The sequence below is a fragment of the Carcharodon carcharias genome, chromosome 3, assembly GCF_017639515.1.
Source record: "Carcharodon carcharias isolate sCarCar2 chromosome 3, sCarCar2.pri, whole genome shotgun sequence".
Taxonomy (NCBI): Eukaryota; Metazoa; Chordata; class Chondrichthyes; order Lamniformes; family Lamnidae; genus Carcharodon; species Carcharodon carcharias.
In genome coordinates, this window is record NC_054469.1 from 44,107,354 (window position 1) to 44,126,702 (window position 19,349).

Consider the following 19,349-nt stretch of genomic DNA (forward strand, 5'->3'; position numbering starts at 1 on the left):
ACCACCTGCCGCAGACCCAGTCTAGCAGCTATGTCATTTAGGACTCAGCCAGCTCGGTCAGTAGTGGTGCTACCGAGCCACTGCTGATGGACATTGAAGTCCCCCACCCAGAGTACATCCTGCATCCTTGTCACCCTCAGTGTTCCCTCCAAGTGATGTTCAACATGGAGGGGCACTGATTCATCAGCTGAGGGAGGGTGGTACGTGGTAATCAGCAGGAGGTTTCCTTGCCCATGTTTGACCTGATGCCATGAGACTTCATGGGGTCCGGAGTCGATGTTGAGGATTCCCAGGCCAATTCCCCCCTGACTGTATACCACTGTGCCTTCACCTCTGCTGGGCCTGTCCTGCTGGTGGGACAGGACATACCCAGGGATGGTGATGGTGGTGTCTGGGATATTATCTGTAAGATATGATTCCGTGAGGATGACTATGTTAGGTTGTTGCTTGACTAGTCTGTGAGACAGCTCTCCCAATATTGGCACTAGCCCTCAGATGTTAGTGAGGAGGACTTTGCTGGGTCAACAGGGCTGAGATTGCTGTTGTCGTTTCCAGTGCCTAGGTTGATGCCTGGTGGTCTATCCGGTTTCATTCCTTTTTTGTATCTTTGTAGCGGTTTGTTAATAATAAAGGGCATTATTGAACCAGATGGGTTTTTACAACAGTTTCATGGCCACCATTGGACTTTTAATTCCAGATTGTTTTATTGAATTCAAATTCCACCATGGCAGGATTCAAACCTGGGCCCCAAAACCATTACCCTGGGCCTCTGGATTACTAGCGACAATACCACTGCACCATCACTTGGTATGTTTGTTTGCATCACATTCACCTCTTACATCCATCTCCATAACACTGCCTGTCTGCACCTTGCCTCAGCCTATCTGCTGCTGAGGCCCGCAGCATTGTCTTCATTATCTGCTGGTTGGGCCCTCTACCTTCATATCTGTTCATTCAAAACTCTGCTGCCCCTAACCTATCATTCACCAAAATTCAGTCCAACCATTCCCCGTCTTTGCTGACCTACAGTTTCTACTGGTTTCCAAATGCATCCAATTGAAATTTTCATCCAAATGTTTAAATCCCTTCAGGGCCTCAGCCCTGCCTATCTCTGTAACCTTCTCTAACCCTGCCCACCTCCCCCATCCCCACAGAGCTCTCCATTCCTCCAACTCCAATCTCTTGAACTTTTCTTCCTCTCAGCCCACCAATGGCAGTCCTGCCTTCAGCTGCCATGATCTCCGTAGAGATCGATAACTTTTAAAAAGGGATTCGAACCTCTAGTGATTAGCTGAAAGAATGACCTGACAAGATTTCACATTTTAAAGCTTTTACTGTAACAAATAACGAAAAAATAAACCCCAAACTAACCAAAGACCATGGGCGGAAATTTATACCAGCAGGATTTTACAGTCCCGCTGAAGTCAATGGACTTTTGAATGGCTCACTGCACTTACAGCCCCACCCCGGCCACAATGGGACTGTAAAATTTTGCCTTAGTTTCTTTTTGTGGGAAACTTATGCTTTTAGCTACAAAAAATGACATTCCCCTTTTAAACTTATCACCCTTTACACTCTGCGTGGAATTACAGTCCTTTTAGCAAACAGTCCACAGTTGCTCTCAGTTTCCAATGGATCCTCATATCCCCATTTTACCGAGTAGTAACTTTGAGTGACTAACTCCAGGTGCTTTCCTCAGTTTTCAGAGAGTCTGTTAAATCCACCACCAGCAGTAAAACATTTTCTAATGATGATTTTTCCCGTTGGCCATGCCAAAACAAATCTCCTAAAATCCTTAGAAAGTTGCAGGATACGTCTCTTCGATTAGAGACCATCTCTCTCCCATACCAGACTGCGGTAGCTCACAAAGACTTTTCTCTCTGCTGACCAGGAACTGGTGTCTGTCTGTGATATTCATTGATCTGTAGGGAAGCCTGTAACCTGATCTCAAAAATGGCTTCTTCTGTCCTCTTCCCCATGGCAACATGAAAAACATTAGCCTTGTAACTAGGAAGAAATGCTAATTAACTACTTTTGATCCCAAATCCCTTTCAATTTAAAAGTAAATGGACAGTCAACAGCACAACTGATTACAGCCCAATACCTATGACAGCTTTCTGGGACCTTGAGAGACTCTAGGTCCACTCATGATATACTCAGTGACTGCTGTCATTGTCTCCAAACATAAATGCCTTGCACCTTCTCAGTAAAATAATCTAAGCCTTTGTTTGATCTTGAACAATCAAACCACCCAGGCTTACTATCAGGCAGACTGCAGAACAATCACATGACCTCCTTCATTTATCCTAAATTTGAAGCTACAGTCCCAAGCTAGAGTAATATTCTAACCTCAAAACTGTAACAACCACCCACATGGCAATTTCCACCCTAAGCAACAACAACTTGTATTTATATAGTGCCTTAAATGCAATAAACCACCCAAGGTGCTTCAAAGGAACATTAAAAAGTTAAATTTGGTGCACCGCCACATAAGGTGGTATGCGTGCTGATGATTAAAAGTTTAATCAGAGGTAGGTTTTAAGGAGCATCTTAAAGGAAGAGAGAGAGGGAGAGAAGTGGAGATGTTTAGGGAGAGAATTCCAGAGTTTAGGAGCGAGGCAGGTGAACTCACAGTCACCTGGGGTGAAGCAATTAACATCAGGGATGCTCTAGAACCAGAATTGGAAGAATACAGACACTCAGAGGGTTAGGACTTAAAACCTAAGAAATAGGAGCAGGAGTAGGCCCGCATTCAGCCCTTCGATCTACCTCCACCATTCAATGAGAACCTGGCTGACCTTCCGCTTCAACGCCATCTCCCTGCACTATCACCTTCACCCTTGGGGCTGCATCTTACCCATGTCGGGCGGGCTGGGCAGGAGCAGGCAGGGGCGGGCACAGAGCTAATCGCCACCTGCAATCAGCTGCGCACCGCCATTTTACATGGGCAGGCTAATTAAGGCCCCCCCAGCAGCCAGCAGTGCTACCTGTGCGGGTAGGGGAGGAGGGAGAGTCAGGGCCTGCGCTGTTCCGCGCATGCGCATGCGAGTGAAAGAGCGCAGCAATCTCCCTGAGGCACCTGAGGGAGATTAAATAGGTAATGAAAACTTTGAATAAATGGATCTAAAATATTATTTAAACATGTCCCCTCATGTGACAGTGTCACATGAGCTGGGACATGTTTGTGCATTTCACACAAATTTTATTTCATTATTTTATTAAACCTTCAGAAAACCTCATCCCGCCTGTGGATGAGGTTTCCTGGAAAACACGAAGGCCGCCTGGGCTCTTCGCCTGCACTTCAACCTTAAGGTAGGACGGGCAGCCCTGTTAATCAGGTAAATTACTCTCCTAATGGCCTTAATAGGCCTTTGACAGTTCGCCAGGTGGACAGTCATCTCCGGCACACACCCGCTGAACACAATATCGAACCGACGCACAATGACATCAGGACACACACCCAGCGTCATCTCGCATCACTTTAAGCGTCAGCGTGTCGGTCCCGCCCCCACACAGCAATGGCAATATTCTGTCCTTGATGTTTTTACCATGTAGAAATCTATCAATTGTGGTTGTAAGGCTGGAGGGGATTACAGACATAGAGAAGGGCAGGGCCGTGGAGAGGTTTAAAAACAAGCTTGAGAATTCTAAACTCAAAACTTTGCTTTGGTCCAGAGCTGGTGTAGGTCAGTGAGCACAGGGATGATAAGAGAACTGGACTTGGTCTCGGTAAGGACAGGGACAGCAGAATCTTGCATGACTTCCGGTTTATGGAGGTCAGAATGTTGAGGGCCGGACTGGAGTGTGTTGGAATAGTCACGTCTAGAGGTATCAAGGGCGAGGATGATGGTTTCAGCAGCAGATGAGCTGAGACAGGGACAGAGTCAGGCAATGTTATAGAGGTGGAAATAAGTGTTTTTCCTGATGGGGCAGTATGAGTTCAGAAACACATCTTGAGGTCAAAGGCGACACAAAGTTTGTCAACAGCCTGGTTTATTCTCGGACTGTTGCCAGGGAGAGGGATGAAGTCGGTAGCTAGGAAATGGAGTTTGAAGTGGGAACTGAAAACAATGGCTTCAATCTTTCCAATGTTTAATTGGAAGAAATTCCTGCTCATCCAGGACAGGATGTCGGATAAGCAGCCTGATAGTTTTGCAACAGCGGAGGAGTCGAGAGAGGTGACAGTGAAGTAGTGTCAGTGTACATGTGATAACTAACACTGTACTTTTGGATGATGTTGTTGAGGGGCAGCATGTGGATGAGAAATTGCGGGGGTGATGGTGCCAAGAATAGATCCTTAAGGTGCACCAGAGGTAACAGTGCAGGAGTGAGAACAGAGGCCATTGTGGTGATTCACTGCCTGTGATCAGATGGATAAAGGGTAAATGCAGTGCCACCCAGTTGGATAACAGTGGGGAGGTGTTGGAGGAGAATGGTGTGGTCAACTATGTGAAAGACTGGGGGGCAGGCTGAGAGACAAGGAGGGAAAGTTAACCTCTGTCACAACCACAGAGGATATCATTTGTGACTTTAAGAGCCATTTCAGTAATATGGCAAGAGTGGGAACCCGATTGGAGGGATTCAAAGAACAAAGAAAAGTACAGCACAGGAACAGGCCCTTCAGCCCTCCAAGCCTGCGCCGATCATATTGCCCGTCAACTAAAACATTTTGCACTTCCGGAGTCCCTCTATTCCCATCCTATTCATGTATTTGTCAAGCTGCCTCTTAAACACCACTATCGTAACTGCTTCCACCACCTCCTCTGGCAGCGAATTCCAGACACTCACTACCCTCTGTGTAAAAAACTTGCCCCACACATCTCCTCTATAGTTTTCTCTTCTCACCTTAAATCTATGTCCCCTATTAATTGACTCTTCCATCCTGGGAAAAAGCTTCTGACTATCTACTCTGTCCATGCCATTCATAATTTTGTAAATTTCTATCAAATCACCCCTCAATCTCCATCGCTCTAGTGAGAACAATCCGAATTTCTCCAACCTCTCCTCAAAGCTAATAAACCTCCAGGCCAGGCAGCATCCTGGTAAACCTCCTCTGCACCCTCTCCAATGCCTCCATATCCTTCTGGTAATGTGGCGACCAGAATTGCATGCAATATTCCAAGTGTGGCCTAACCAAGGTTCTATACAGCTGCAGCATGACCTCCCGGCTTTTATACTCAATACCCCTGCCAATGAAGGCAAGCATGCCATATGCCTTCCTGACTACCTTATCCACCTGCGTTGCCACTTTCAGTGACCTTGTGGACCTATACGCCCAGATCCCTCTGCCCGTCGATGCACTTAAGGGTTCTGCCATTTATTGTATAATTCCTACCTGTATTAGACCTTCCAAAATGCATTACCTCGCATTTGTCTGGATTAAACACCATCTGCTATTTCTCCGCCCAAGTCTCCAACTGATCTATATCCCCTGTATCCTTTGATAATCCTCTTCACCATCTGCAACTCCTCCAACCTTAGTGTCATCTGCAAACTTACTAATTAGCCCAATTACATTTTCCTCCAAATCATTTATGTATACTGCAAACAGCAAAGGTCCCAGCACTGATCCCTGCGGAACACCACTAGTCACAGCTCTCCATTCAGAAAAGCACCCTTCCACTGCTACCCTCTGTCTTCTATGACCAAGCCAATTCTGTATCCATCTTACCAGCTCACTTCTGATCCTGTGCAACTTTACCTTCTGTACCAGGCTGCCATGAGGGACCTTGTCCAAGGCCTTACTGAAATCCATGTAGATAACATCCACTGCCCTTCCATTGTCAATCATCTTTGTCACTTGCTCGAAAAACTTGATCAAGTTAGTGAGACATGACCTCCCCTTCACAAAATCATGCTGCCTCTCACTAATATGCCCAATTGCTTCCAAATGGTAGTAAATCCTGTCACGAAGAACATGGAGTTCCATGAAAGATGGGAATGGATTTATGAGATGACAACATGTTCATGGACTTCGGAGAGGAAAGGGAAGTTGGAGATGGGAAGTTTGCAAGCATAGGGGGTCATATTTTGACGAAAGGGGTGATGACAGCAGATTTAAAGGAGATAGGGACAACAGCTAAAGAGAGACAACCATTCACAATATTGGCCAACATGGGTGGCAAGAGGGAAATTTGAATGGTCAGTGGTTTAGAGGGAATAGGGGTGTGGGAGCAGGAGATGGGTCTTATGGACAAGGTGAGTTTTGAAAGAGCGAGAGGGGAGATGGGAGAGAAAGTCGAGAGAAATGTGAGTTCAGGGCTACAGCAGGGAAGGACTTTACAGCCAGTTTGACCCATGGGCTAATGGAAGGGAGAAAAATGACCTAATCGACTGGCCTCAACCTTTGTGACAGAGTCGCCCATGATTTCCCTGCACTTAAGTTCAGGGCTGAGGAATGTCACAAAAGTATAATAATTATTGTGATTTATTGTAAAAATAGTTCAACAGTGTGGTTTGGATAGTTTCTGTGTGTGTCTGTGGGTGAGGGGGGAGGGGCAACTAATTGAATTGGAGGCAGCTGGTTTGGAGGTTTTGACTCATAAAAAGAAGCTAGGTTTGAAATGCTAAATACGTAAACATGGCTGAAGTCTTAGAATGTGAGGTGGGGAGAATTTGCATTTTTAGATAAAGCGGGATAGTTTGAATTTCAAAGAGATGGTAGAATGTTACACCTAGCTAGAGAAGCTAGGCCAAGCAGCATGTTTATTTTTCCCAAAAGTTACTGACAACATTAGTACCATGAAAAGATTTATATTATGAGAAAAATGAAGTTCCAAAGACATATGGGAACAATGGAATTTACATTAAAAGGGAGAAACATGTATAAAGGATTGTGTCTATGTGTCAGGGAAGGCATTGTAAGGTCTACCAGAAGTGTGAAAAACATCCAGTATTTGTGATTTAAGCTGCTGTCTACAGAAGCTGAAGCTAGGAAAAGCTACTTTGAACTCTCCTGTCCAGGGTATTGTTCTGACTTGCCTGGATCTGTTTAAATCTATTTGTTTTTACCATTGCCTTAATAGGGGTATAACTGGAAGCCAGATTAATTAGGGTGTTTTAGGAGTTATTGTAGTAGTTTGTAGACCTATATATGTGCTTGAAATCTTTTCTTTTGTTAATATGTGTTTAATTTAGTTTTCTAAAAAGTCTCTAAAGTCTTGGTGGACTTATAACTACTGAATTCAGGGCAAGCATCTCAAAATAAATATAAATTGCAGAACAGTTGAGATTGCAGGATCAAGTTTCCCTCGTGGATTTGATCCACATGTCACACATCATCTGCCATTTCATAACAGGAGACAGGGGAAAGAGGTTTAAGTAGACGGCTTGTAATGGAAAAAGGATGCCAGAAGTTATCTTTGCATTCGAGGATGAATCTGGAATAGTGACCAATTTTAGCAGATAACAGCAGGATTTGATAGTATAACGCCCCACACCCTCCAGCCATCTCCATAAGACCATAAGACATACTAGCAGAAATTAGGCTATTCGGCCCATCGAGTCTGCTCTGCCATTCAATCATGGCTGATAAGTTTCTCAACCCCATTCTCCCGCCTTCTCCCCATAACCTTTGATCCCCTTACCAATCAAGAACCTATCTATCTCGGTCTTAAACACACTCAATGACCTGGCCTCCACAGCCTTCTGTGGCAATGAGTTCCATAGATTCACCACTCTCTGGCTAAAGAAGTTTCTCCACATCTCTGTTCTAAAAGGTCTTCCCTTTACTCTGAGGCTGTGCCCTCTGGTCCTAGTCTCTCCTACTAATGGAAACATCTTCCCCATGTCCACTCTATCCAGGCCTTTCAGTATTCTGTAAGTTTCAATCAGATCCCACCCTCTTCCTTCTAAACTCCATCGAGTAGAGACACAGAGTCCTCAAACGTTCCTCATATGTTAAGCCTTTCATTCCTGGGATCGTTCTCGTGAACCTCCTCTGGACCCTCTCCAAGGCCAGAACATCCTGAAATACAGGGCCCAAAATTGCTCACAATATTCTAAATGTGGTCTGACCAGAGCCTTATAAAGCCTCAGCAGCACGTCCCTGTTTTTATATTCTCCTCCCTTAAGGCCTTCATTAAAACCTACCTCTTTGACTCAGCTTTTTATTGTTGCTTCTGTTATCTCCTTTGTAGCTTTGAACAGGCACCTATTACATTACTGGCTGACATTGATTGCTTTTGGACTTTCATTTATTCATGCTCATCTTGGTGAAATGCTGCCACCTTGTGGCCTTAATAGCTAATAACCAATAGCAGATTAATGCTATTTTAAAACAAACTTGTTCTGCTGAAAATGTGAACTCTTCTCAATCATTTTCCAGCAGTGCATAAAACATCAATTCCATTTTTACCCCATTCATGCCGCATTGACACTGATAGGGATTAGAATCATAATGTTAATGAATGACAATGATTTTGGTTAGTCTGCCCAAATTGCTTTCTTCATTTGGAAAGTGCTTTTGCTGCTGACTGCAGCTCAGCTCTGAATGTCATCTTCCTCAGGTAAATTTTACATGTTAATTTCCATTCAAAACATCCTTTCGAATCCATAGGTGGCGTCCACGTTTTGTTGACAGGGACAGGCACAGGGCCAGCCACTGGGAAGGGAAGGAATGAGGCCGAGTTGTCCCCATTGATTTCCAATCTGTTTAACTGAGTTTACACCCCTTTTTATCCTATCCAATATATTATACCCCAATATTGTCCCTGTACTAACTCCTGGGGACATGTAGCCATGAAAGCATCAACCTACAACAACCAACACCACTGTCACAACCATCTTGAACCAGAAGAGAAATGTCAATAACAGTGTTATCATAGAAGACCATGCAACCTCTCGTGGCTTGAACTATCTCATTTGTTTCACTGCTTTGCTCTTTCCCCATTGCCCAGCACTTTTTTTCCTCTTCAGGTATTTAAATATTAAATTAAATATTCCTTAAACATCTGCTGATTGTTATTGTAGATTCCATACTAACACAGTCATTTGTCAAAACTGTTCAATACAGGGAGGAAGAACTGTTATCTGTAGAGTACAATTGCAAGTCTCTTAGAAGCGTCCCAAAGCAGTTTGCAAAGAGTAAGCGATAATTGTTGCTGTTAAGTGCTTACGTAAGGCAATCAATTGATGCGCACAGCAAGTTCCCATAAATATAATTGTCCTGATGAACTGTAAGGCAATAGCCATGCCGCTCAGATTCACACCAGAACTGGGAGGGTCAAGCATAGGGAAAAGGGTATTACAGATACTCTGCCATTTCATGCCAGGATTATTCAACACCATGTGGTAACAGGGATGTATTTTATGCCCCTGACCAATAGCAACTGTTGTCTGCTATCTTTAATTCACTGCCGAGGAAGGGGCAGCAACAAGTAAACACAAATACAGCACGTCATTTCTTCTGACCAGTTTTTTGGCTGAGTGCACTGCCTAGACTTGTACTGAACCACACAAGCCAGAATGAACTCAGCTTGGTCCTTACTCTGTGGTGAGTTATCTGAAATCTGTCAGGGTCATTAATACAGGAGCTGCAAATTTTCTCAGCACTCTGGGCCATAGCAAGATGAGAAAAACATCAGTCCTGAGTCCTGACTGGAACCCCAATCACTCCACTGGGAAGTGGATATGTATAGTGCAGATAATACTGAGCTCAGTTCTAGTGCTCCCTACAGTCCACGCTCATGCTGCAGGCACATACATGAAGCATGGCCATTTGAGTGAGGTATTAGAGGGTTATCAGCATCCACATAACTGCACCCAGATGTGAATCAGTGCATTCAGTAAAGGACAGGCCAAAACTGGATGCTGAAAGTAAATGGCAAGCGGTTCCTATTTTACATTTTGTGCAGAGTTGCATGCTGACAATGGCATCCTTGAGGTGACAAAGAATATGGCACCATGCTATATTTAGCCACCAAGAAACAAATAGGAACAGGAACGAATGGGGCAAGAGGTTCTACATCTCAGTTTTGCAGCAGTGCCAACCTAAAACAAACTTTTAATAAGGGGTGGGGGGAATGTGAGGGGTAGAAATGGCCTTCCTTAGCACTGAGGCAGTTTGCAACATTCCTTCACTAAACCCAGCAAATTACCAGCAATGGGCTATTTAAAATGTGACTGTATTCTGATGCTGTTAAAATAGAAACCATACTCATTGTTTTCTTACCAGTTTCGCAGAATTGTTGTAGAAGGAGGCCATTCAGTCCATTGTGTCTGCACCAGCTCGCTAAACAATTCGACTTGGTGGCAATCTTCTGTCTTTTCCCCATAACTCTGCACATTGTTTCTATTTAAATAACCATCCAATGCCCCCTTGAATGCCTCAGTTGAACCTGCCTCCACCACACTTCCAGGCAATGCATTCCAAACACTAACTACTTGCTGTGTGAAAAAGTTTTTTCCCACCTTGCATTTGCTTCTTTTGCAAAACATTTTAAAACTGTGCCCTCTGGTTCTCAATCGTTTATGAGCAGGAACAGTTTTTCCCTATCTATTCTGTCCAGACCCCTCTTGATTTTGAAAACTTCTATCAAGTCCCCTCTTAGCCTTCTCCACTCCAAGGAAAACAGTCCTAACTTCTCCAATCTTTCCTCATAACTGAAGTGTCTCATCCCTGGAACCATTCTCATAAACCTCTTCTGCACTCTTTCCAATGCATTCACATCCTCCATATAACATGGCATCCAGAACTGTACACAATACTTACATCCAGGTCTTTCTGCTCCTGCACACCTTTTAGAATAGTGTCCTTTATTTTATACTGTCTCTCCATGTTCTTTGTACCAAAGTGTATCACCTCACACTTCTCCACATTGAACTTCATCTGTCACCAATCTTCCCTCTCCACCAGTGTGTCAATGTCCTTGTGAAGTTCTGCACTGTCCTCCTCACAGCTTACAAATCTCCCAAGTTTTGTGTCATCCGCAAACTTCAAAATTGTCCCCTGCACACCAAGATCTATATCATTTATATATAATCAGGAAAAGCAAGAGTCCCAATACCAACCCCTGGAGAACTCCACTACAAACCTCCTTCCTGCCCGAAAATACCTATTAACCATTACTCTCTGTTTCTTATCCCTCAGCTGATTTTGTATCCACGTTGCTACTGTCCCTTTTATTCCATGACCTATAACTTTCCTCACAAGTCTGTTGTGTGGCACTGTATCAAATGCCTTTTGGAAGTCCATATACACCACATCAACTGCCTTGCCCTCATCAACCATTGCTGTTACCTCTTCAAAAAACCCCAGCAAGTTAGTTAGACATGATTTTCCTTTAACAAATCCATGCTGACTCTTCTGAAACAATCCACATTTTTCCATGTGACTATTAATTCTGCCCTGAATAAATGTCTTTAGAAGTTTCCCCACCACTGAAGCTAAACTGACTGGTCTGTAATTGCAGGACAGACTTTACAACCCTTTTTTGAACAAGGGCATAATGTTTGCAATTCTCCAGTCCTCCGGCACCTCCCCTGAATCCAGGGAACATTGAAAGATTATTGTCAGCACCTTTGCAATTTCCACTCTCATTTCCTTCAATGTTCTTGGATGCATCCCATCCTGTCCTGGTGCATTATCAACTTTAAGTACCGACAGCTTATCCAATACCTTTTCCTTATCAATTTTAAACCCTTCTAGTGACTGAGATTCCTCCTCTGTCAATCACCATGGCCTGGGCAGCATCTACCTCGTAGGTAAAGGCAAAGTATTCACTTAACACCTCAGCCATGCCCCTTGTCTCTAAGTGTAAATCCCCTTTTTGGACCCTAATCAGCCCAAACCTCCTTTCACCAGCCTTTTACTATTGATGTGCTTAAAAGCTTCAAAACAGGTAATAAACATAAATAAACTGGCCTGCGTAAAGAATATAGAAGTAAGAACATCAGAACCCCCCAGGTTCCAATATGATTTTTTCTTTTAAAATGAAGTAATAAACTTAAAGTTTATGCTTGCAATTAAAAATTTCAGGAGCAGAGAAAAGCAGGAAGGAACCATTAGTTAAGTGTGGTTTGATTCAAACCTGGCAGGCTGCCTGTTTTCCACTTCAGGCATTTGGTTCATTGATCCATTATTGTTGAATAATTTATACAGCCAGACTCTGGCCTTGTCTCCACAAGGGAGTCAGTCTGAAAGCATTGCACAAAGCAGAGAGGAGCTGAAAGAAACCTCACAAGTGATTCAATTATCAGGATGTTGAAGCACCGACAAAAATTAGAAATCAAGGTGAACTAATTGAGACAAGGTGTTCAAGGTGCATAATATGCCACTACCACCTCTGAAGTTGAAAGTTGTGTGTTTAAAGCCCACTCCAGGATGGGAGTGCACAGTCCAGGCTGTCTCTTCAGTGTACTACTGAGGGAGGGCTGCCCTGTTGAGGAATAAAATATTAAACCAGCAACAACAATTTTCATTACTAAGTTACCCTTAACATAGAAAAGCATCCCGAGCCATTTCACAAAGTGTGAATTGGGTTTTAAGAAGAGCTTTCAATAAGGAGTGGGTGGAGATAATAGCAGAGGAGGCTTAGATAGGGAATTCCAGAGTGTGGGACCTTGGTGGCTGAAGGCAGAGGCAGGAGTGGGGAGGCAAGGGGAGAGAGAAGATGCAAAAGTGGAATGAAGAGTTCAGGACCATAGAGTGAGTGGGCTGGAGCATGTTACAGAGGGAGGGAGGGTTGTAGGGCTAGAGGAGGTTACAGAGCTAGAGAAGGACTTAAAGTAAAAGGTGATAATTTAAAATTTGAGATATTGGAGGATTCAGGGCCAATGTCGAACAGTGAGAACAGGGGGTCATGGAATAAGATACAGGCGGCAGAGATTAGAAACGGTTTATGGAAGGTGGAGGATGGGAGACTGGTCAGTGGAACATTGAAATAGTTGAGTCTGGAGGTGAAAAAGACATGGATGAAGATTTCAGATGAGCTAATGTTATGGTGGTGATGGATGATGTTATGGAAGTAGAAGTTGATAGTCTTTGTGATGGAGAGCATATGGGATCAGGAGCTCAGAATAGAGCCTAACATATTTTGTAAAGGCTTCTCCTCTCAAAGTTTATCTTAAAATAAGCTCTTCATTATACATTTTGTTTAGAAAACATTCACAAAGATGGCTGCATAAAACACGTGGAGATTTTAATAGCGTGGCTGATTTTGTGTTAGAATAGGTTTCACTCCTGAGTTCCTTCAAAAACTGCTAGACAACCAATATTCCCCTCACAGCCAAATGGGTTGACCCACGTGTTAAGTTGTTAATGATTTACTGTTTCAAAAAAAAAATCTTTTCTCATTTTGCTTCCCCTGCCAAGGTACATTTTTGACTTGGGCCTGTAGTCATCGATTTAATTCTTTCACCAGACAATTATCTCCTGCTGCCTTCACATTCTGATCTATCCATTTTAGCAATAACAGGGTCTGACTGGTCAAGAATTAGGCTCCCCACTTTGGAACTCACGCTGTTCAAACGCAACCAAACGATGTGACATGAATATTGAAATTCATGGGGTATTCATATTTTGTGGCTACCTATTTTAGACAATTGTTATGAAAACAACTAGAGCTAAGGAACAAAAAAGGTGCGATTACAATGCTTGGTCACCAACTAGTGTGGAAGGTGTAGAGGAACAAACTTGTAAGGATATTACAGAGAAGTGCAAGTATTAAAGCGTAGTTATAATAGGGAACTTTAATTATCCAAATATAGATTGGAATAGTGGTAGTATAAAGGACAGAGAGGGGAAATAGTTCATAGAATGCATTCAGGAGAACTTTCTACAGCTGTATGTTTTCAATCCAAAGAGAAAGGAGGCACTGCTGGACCTGGTTCTTGGAAATGAGTTGGGACAAGTGGGATCACGTGTCACTAAGGGAACATTTAGGGGATAGCGGTCACTGTATCAGAAGGTTTAGGGAGACTTTGGAAAAGGACAGGGAGCAATCCAGATAAGAATAATTAACTTGGGAGAAACTAACTTCAATGGGGTAAGAACAGACCTGACCCAGATAAACAAGCATCAAAGGTTGGCAGACAAAACTGTAACTGAATAATGGGCTGCCTTTAAAGGAGAGATAGCTTTAAAGGGATTATTCCCAAAAAGGGAGAAGGTAGTAGAAACAAATCTAGAGCTCCCTGGCTGACAGAAGAAAAAGAGATAAAGAAGAAAAAATGCACACATGACAGATGTCAGGTGAATAATACAACTGAGAACCAGCCCAAATATAGAAGGTTTAGAGGGGAAGTCAAAAAGCAAATGAGAGAAGCAAAAAGGGAGGATGAAAAGAGACTGGCAGCTACAGAAAAGGGAATTCAAAAGTCTTCAATTGGCATTGTTTTTATTCATTCACGGGATATGAGCTTCGCTGGCTGGACTGGCATTTATTGCCAATTCTTAGTTGCCCTTGAGAAGGTGGTGGTGAGCTGCCTTCTTGAACTGCTGCAGTCCTTGTGGTGTAGGTACACCCACAGTGCTGTTAGGGAGGGAGTTCCAGAATTTTGAACCAGCCACAGTGAAGGAACGACGATATATTTCCAAGTCAGGATGGTGAGTGGCTTGGAGGGGAACTTGGGGGGTTAGTGTTCCCATCTATCTGCTGCCCTTATCCTCCTAGATGGTAGTGGTCATGGGTTTGCAAGGTTTTGTCGCAAGAGCCTTAGTGAATTTGTACAGTGAATCTTGTAGATGGTACACACTGCTGCTACTGTGTGTCGGTGGTGGAGGAGTGAATGTTTGTAGATGGGGTGCCAATCAACGGGGCTGCTTTGTCCTGGACGGAGCTGTACTCATCCAGGCAAGTGGGGAGTATTCCATCACACTCCTGACTTGTGCCTTGTAGATGGTGGACAAGCTTTGGGGACTCATGAGGTGAGTTACTTGTTGCACAATTCTTAGCCTCTGAACTGCTCTTGTAGCCTCAATGTTTATATTGCAAGTCCAGTTCAGCTCCTGGTCAATGGCAACCCCCAGGATGTTGACAGTGGGAGATTCAGTGACAGTAATGCCATTGAACATCAAGGGACGATGATTGGATTCTCTCTTGCTGGAGATGGCCATTGTCTGAGACCTGTGTGGCAGGAATGTTACTTGCCATTTGTCAGCCCAAGACAGTCCAGGTCTGGCTGCATTCGGACGTGGACTGCTTCAGTATCTGAGGAGTCATGAATGGTGCTGAACATTGTGCAATCATCAGCGAACATCCCCACTCCTGACCTTATGATGGAAGGAAGGTCATTGATGAAGCAACTGAAGATGGCTGGGCCAACGACACTACCCTGAGGAACTCCTGCAGTGATGTCTTGGAGCTGAGATGACTGACTTTCAACAACCACAACCATCTTCCTTTGTGCTAGGTGTGACTCCAACCAGCAGAAACTTGTCCCCCTGATTCCCATTGACTCCAGTTTTGCCAGGGCTCCTTGGTGCCACACTGATGTCAAGGGCAGTCACTCTCATCTCACCTCAGGAGTTCAGCTCTTTTGTCCATGTTTGAACCAAGGCTATAATGAGCAAAGGAGCTAAGTGGCCCAGGCAGAACCTAAACTGGATGTCAGTGAGCAGGTTATTGCTAAGCAAATGCTGCTTGATAGCACTGTTGATGACCCCTTCCATTACCTTACTGCTGATCGAGAGTAGACTGATGGGGCAGTAATTGGTTGGGTTCGATTTGTCCTGTTTTTTGTGTACAGGACATACCTGGGCAATTTTCCACACAGCTGGGTAGATGCCAGTGTTGTAGCTGTACTGGAACAGCTTAGCTAGGGGCATGGCAAGTTCTGGAGCACAAGCCTTCAGTACTAATACCGGAAGATTGTCAGAGCCAATAGCCTTTGAAGTATCCAGTGCCTTCAGCCATTTCTTGAGGTCACGTGGAATGAATTGAATTTGATGAAGGCTGGCATCTGTGATGCTGGGGACCTCTAGAAGAGGCCAAGATGGGTCATCCATTCGGCACTTCTGGTTGAAGATTGTTGCGAATGCTTCAGCCTTATCTTTTGCACTGATGTGCTTGGCTCCTCCATCACTGAGGATGGGATATTTGCGAAGTCTCCTCCTCCAGTGAGTTGTTTAATTGTCCACCACCATTCACAACTGGATGTGGCAGGACTGCAGATCTTAGATCTGATCTATTGGTTGTCGGATCGCTTAGCTCTGTCTATCACTTGCTGCTTATGCTGTTTGGCACCCAAGTACTCCTGTGTTTGAGCTTCACCAGGTTGACACCTCATTTTTAGGTGTGCTTGGTGCTGCTCCTGGCATGCCCTCCTGCACTCAACATTGAACCAGGGTTGATCTCCTGGCTTAATGGTAATGGTAGAGTGGGGGATATGCCGGACCATGAGGTTACAGATTGTGTTTGAGTACAATTTTTCTGCTGCTGATGGCCCACAGTGCCTCATGGATGCCCAGTCTTGAGTTGCTGGATCTGTTCGAAATATATCCCATTTTGCACGGTGATAGTGCCACACAACAGGATGGAAGTTATCCTCAATGTGAAGACGGAACTTCGTCTTAACAACGACTGTGCGGTGGTCACTCCTACTGATACTGTCATGGGCAGATGCATACGCAGCAGGCAAGTTGGTGAGGATGAGGCCAAGTATGTTTTCCCTCTTGTTGGTTCCCTCACCACCAGCCACAGACCCAGTCTAGCAGCTATGTCCTTTAGGACTCGGCCAGCTCGGTCAGTAGTGGTGCTACCGAGACACTCTTGGTTGTCAACGTTGAACTCCCCCACCCAGAGTACATTCTGCATCCTTGCCATCCTCAGTACTTCCTCCAAGTGATGTTTAACATGGAGGAGCACTGATTCATCAGCTGAGGGAGGGTGGTACATGGTAATCAGCAGGAGGTTTTCTTGCCCATGTTTGATCTGATGCCATGAGACTTTATGGGGTCTGGAGTCAATGTTGAGGACTCCCAGGGCAACTCCCTCCCAACTGTATATCACTGTGCCGCTATCTCTGCTGGGTCTGTCCAGCCACTGGTCCCAGTAATACCATATCTGTAAGGTATGATTCCATGAGGGTGACTGTGCCAGGCTGTTGCTTGACTAGTTTGTGAGACAGCTCTCCCAATTTTGGCACCGGCCCCCAGATATTAGTAAGGAGGCCTTTGCAGTGTTGCCATTGTCGTTTTTGGTGCCTAGTTCAATGCACACAGGTCATCGACATTGTAGCTGAGCTAACTTTATTGATAACAAATTTCCCTAACATGAACTCATGACTTTACTAACTGAATTCTATCATGATAATTTCCAACATGTGCTCTCTGATCTTCAGTCCCCAGGTCAGGTGACCCCCCCTATCTAGTACAGAGTACTGTATAGTATCTAATACCGGAGTCCACTACCACAATCAACTATTATCGTGACAGGCTCTTGCTCCTCCTGATATTTAACCCTCACGCATACCCCTATCCCCCACTCACTCCATAGTCCTGAACTCTTCATTCCACTTTTGCATTTTCTCCTTCACCTTGCACCCTTACCTCTGGCTGTGCCTTCATCTGCCGGGGTCCCACACTCTGGAATTCCCTGTTTAAGCCTCCTCTGCTTTTATCTCCTTTCTCTACTTATTTAAGGTTATTCTTAAAACCAAACCCTTTGGTGTAAAGGGAACAATTTCAAAATTTGATAACGATAAAAAACTTGAAAGTATTATGAACTGTGAAGAGGATAGCATAGAACTTCAAAAGAACAAGTTGGTGGAATGGGCAGATAAATGGCAGATGAAATTTAATGCAGAGAAGTGTGAAATGGTTCATTGTGAGAAAGAATGCAGAGAGATAACGTAATAGGTAAAATTCTAGAGGGGTGCACGGGTATAGGGACCTGGGTTATATGTGCATAAGTCATTGAAGGTGGCAGGACAGGCTGAGGGTGTGGTTAATAAAGCATACAGCACCCTAGGCTTTATTAATAGGGGCATAAAGTTAAACTGTGTTTCAGCCTTAACTGGAGTATTGTATCCAACTCTGGTTGCCATACTTCAGAAGGGATATGAAGGCATTAGAGAGACTGCAGAAAAGATTCACAAGAATGGTTCCAGGGATGAGGAACTTCAATTACATAGATAGTTTGGAGAATTTTCCTTGGAGAAGAGAAGATTGAGAGGAGATTTGATAGAGGCATTCAAAATTACGAGAGACCTGGGCAGAGTAGATAGGGAGGAATTGTTTTCATTAGTGGAAGGGTTGAGAACCAGAGGACAAAGATTTAAGGTGATTGGCAAAAGAAGTAATGGCGACATGAGGAAAAGCTTTTTCACACAGCGAGTGGTTCGGATCTGGAATGCATTGCCTAAGAGTGTGGCGGAGGCAGGGTCAATTGAGGCATCGAAGAGCAAATTGAATTATTGCCTGGAAAGGATAAATGTGTAGAGCTACAAGGAGAAGGCAGGGGGATGGTTCTAGGCAAATTGCTTCTCCAGAGAGCCAGCAAAGACACAATGGGCCTTCTTCTGCGCAGTAACCATTCTGTGGTTCTGTGAACTTTTCAAAAGCATTCTCCTTGACACTGTTGGAACCTTTCCATTTAGTTTTGTTTTCAAGATCTTCACAGCTTTGCAGGGATCTAAATCATTGGAGCTGGACCACAGCTATCTCTTGTTGTGGGCTTGCATTAACTTAGAGTTTATCTTGTGCATTATCTTCTGAGAGGTGAGTAAGCACACCAGAGATTGCCTACTATTTGCAGAAGGCAGACCACTGGACATTTATCACTGCTGTCCTTTAACTAACCTCAGCATTGGCTTCAGAAACTTTGCTTACAGATGCCTTCCACACCGTTTAAATGAGGCCAATGTTTCCTCAGCTATCTTGTTTTTAGATAGTCTCTAGGGCTTAATTTCTCCTGTTTGCCTCTTTGCCTCTCTTATGAATGGCTTCCTTTCCTGTTTCATAAATATTGATTTCCAGATGGCTTGTATGTACGTGGAACTTATTTTTGTGCAACTCTTGTTTTACATTTACAAATGTCATTGGAGCTGAGCTTTAAGCCCACATCTTGTCCATCACAGTGCTCGCTTACCCTATCACCTCACCTGATAGTTGCCTAACTATCACAACATCCACAAAGAATTCATTGTATGTGAAATATGTTTCAGAGAGAAACGTTATACAAATCTTCCTGGTGTTCTTTCCTTTCTTAGTCTCTCCACTGCTGTAAACCATATGCAGGCATCCAACCTCTTCAGCACAGATTTTTGAAATGCTAATTTCACTCTCATTCCCACCTTCATCCTCCTGAAATGGGATATAAGAGCCTGACATCTCTCCCATCCATCACTCTCCTCAAGTTCACCAAGATACATTGGCTTTCTGCGCTTCGGTAAATCAATTTCAAGATTCT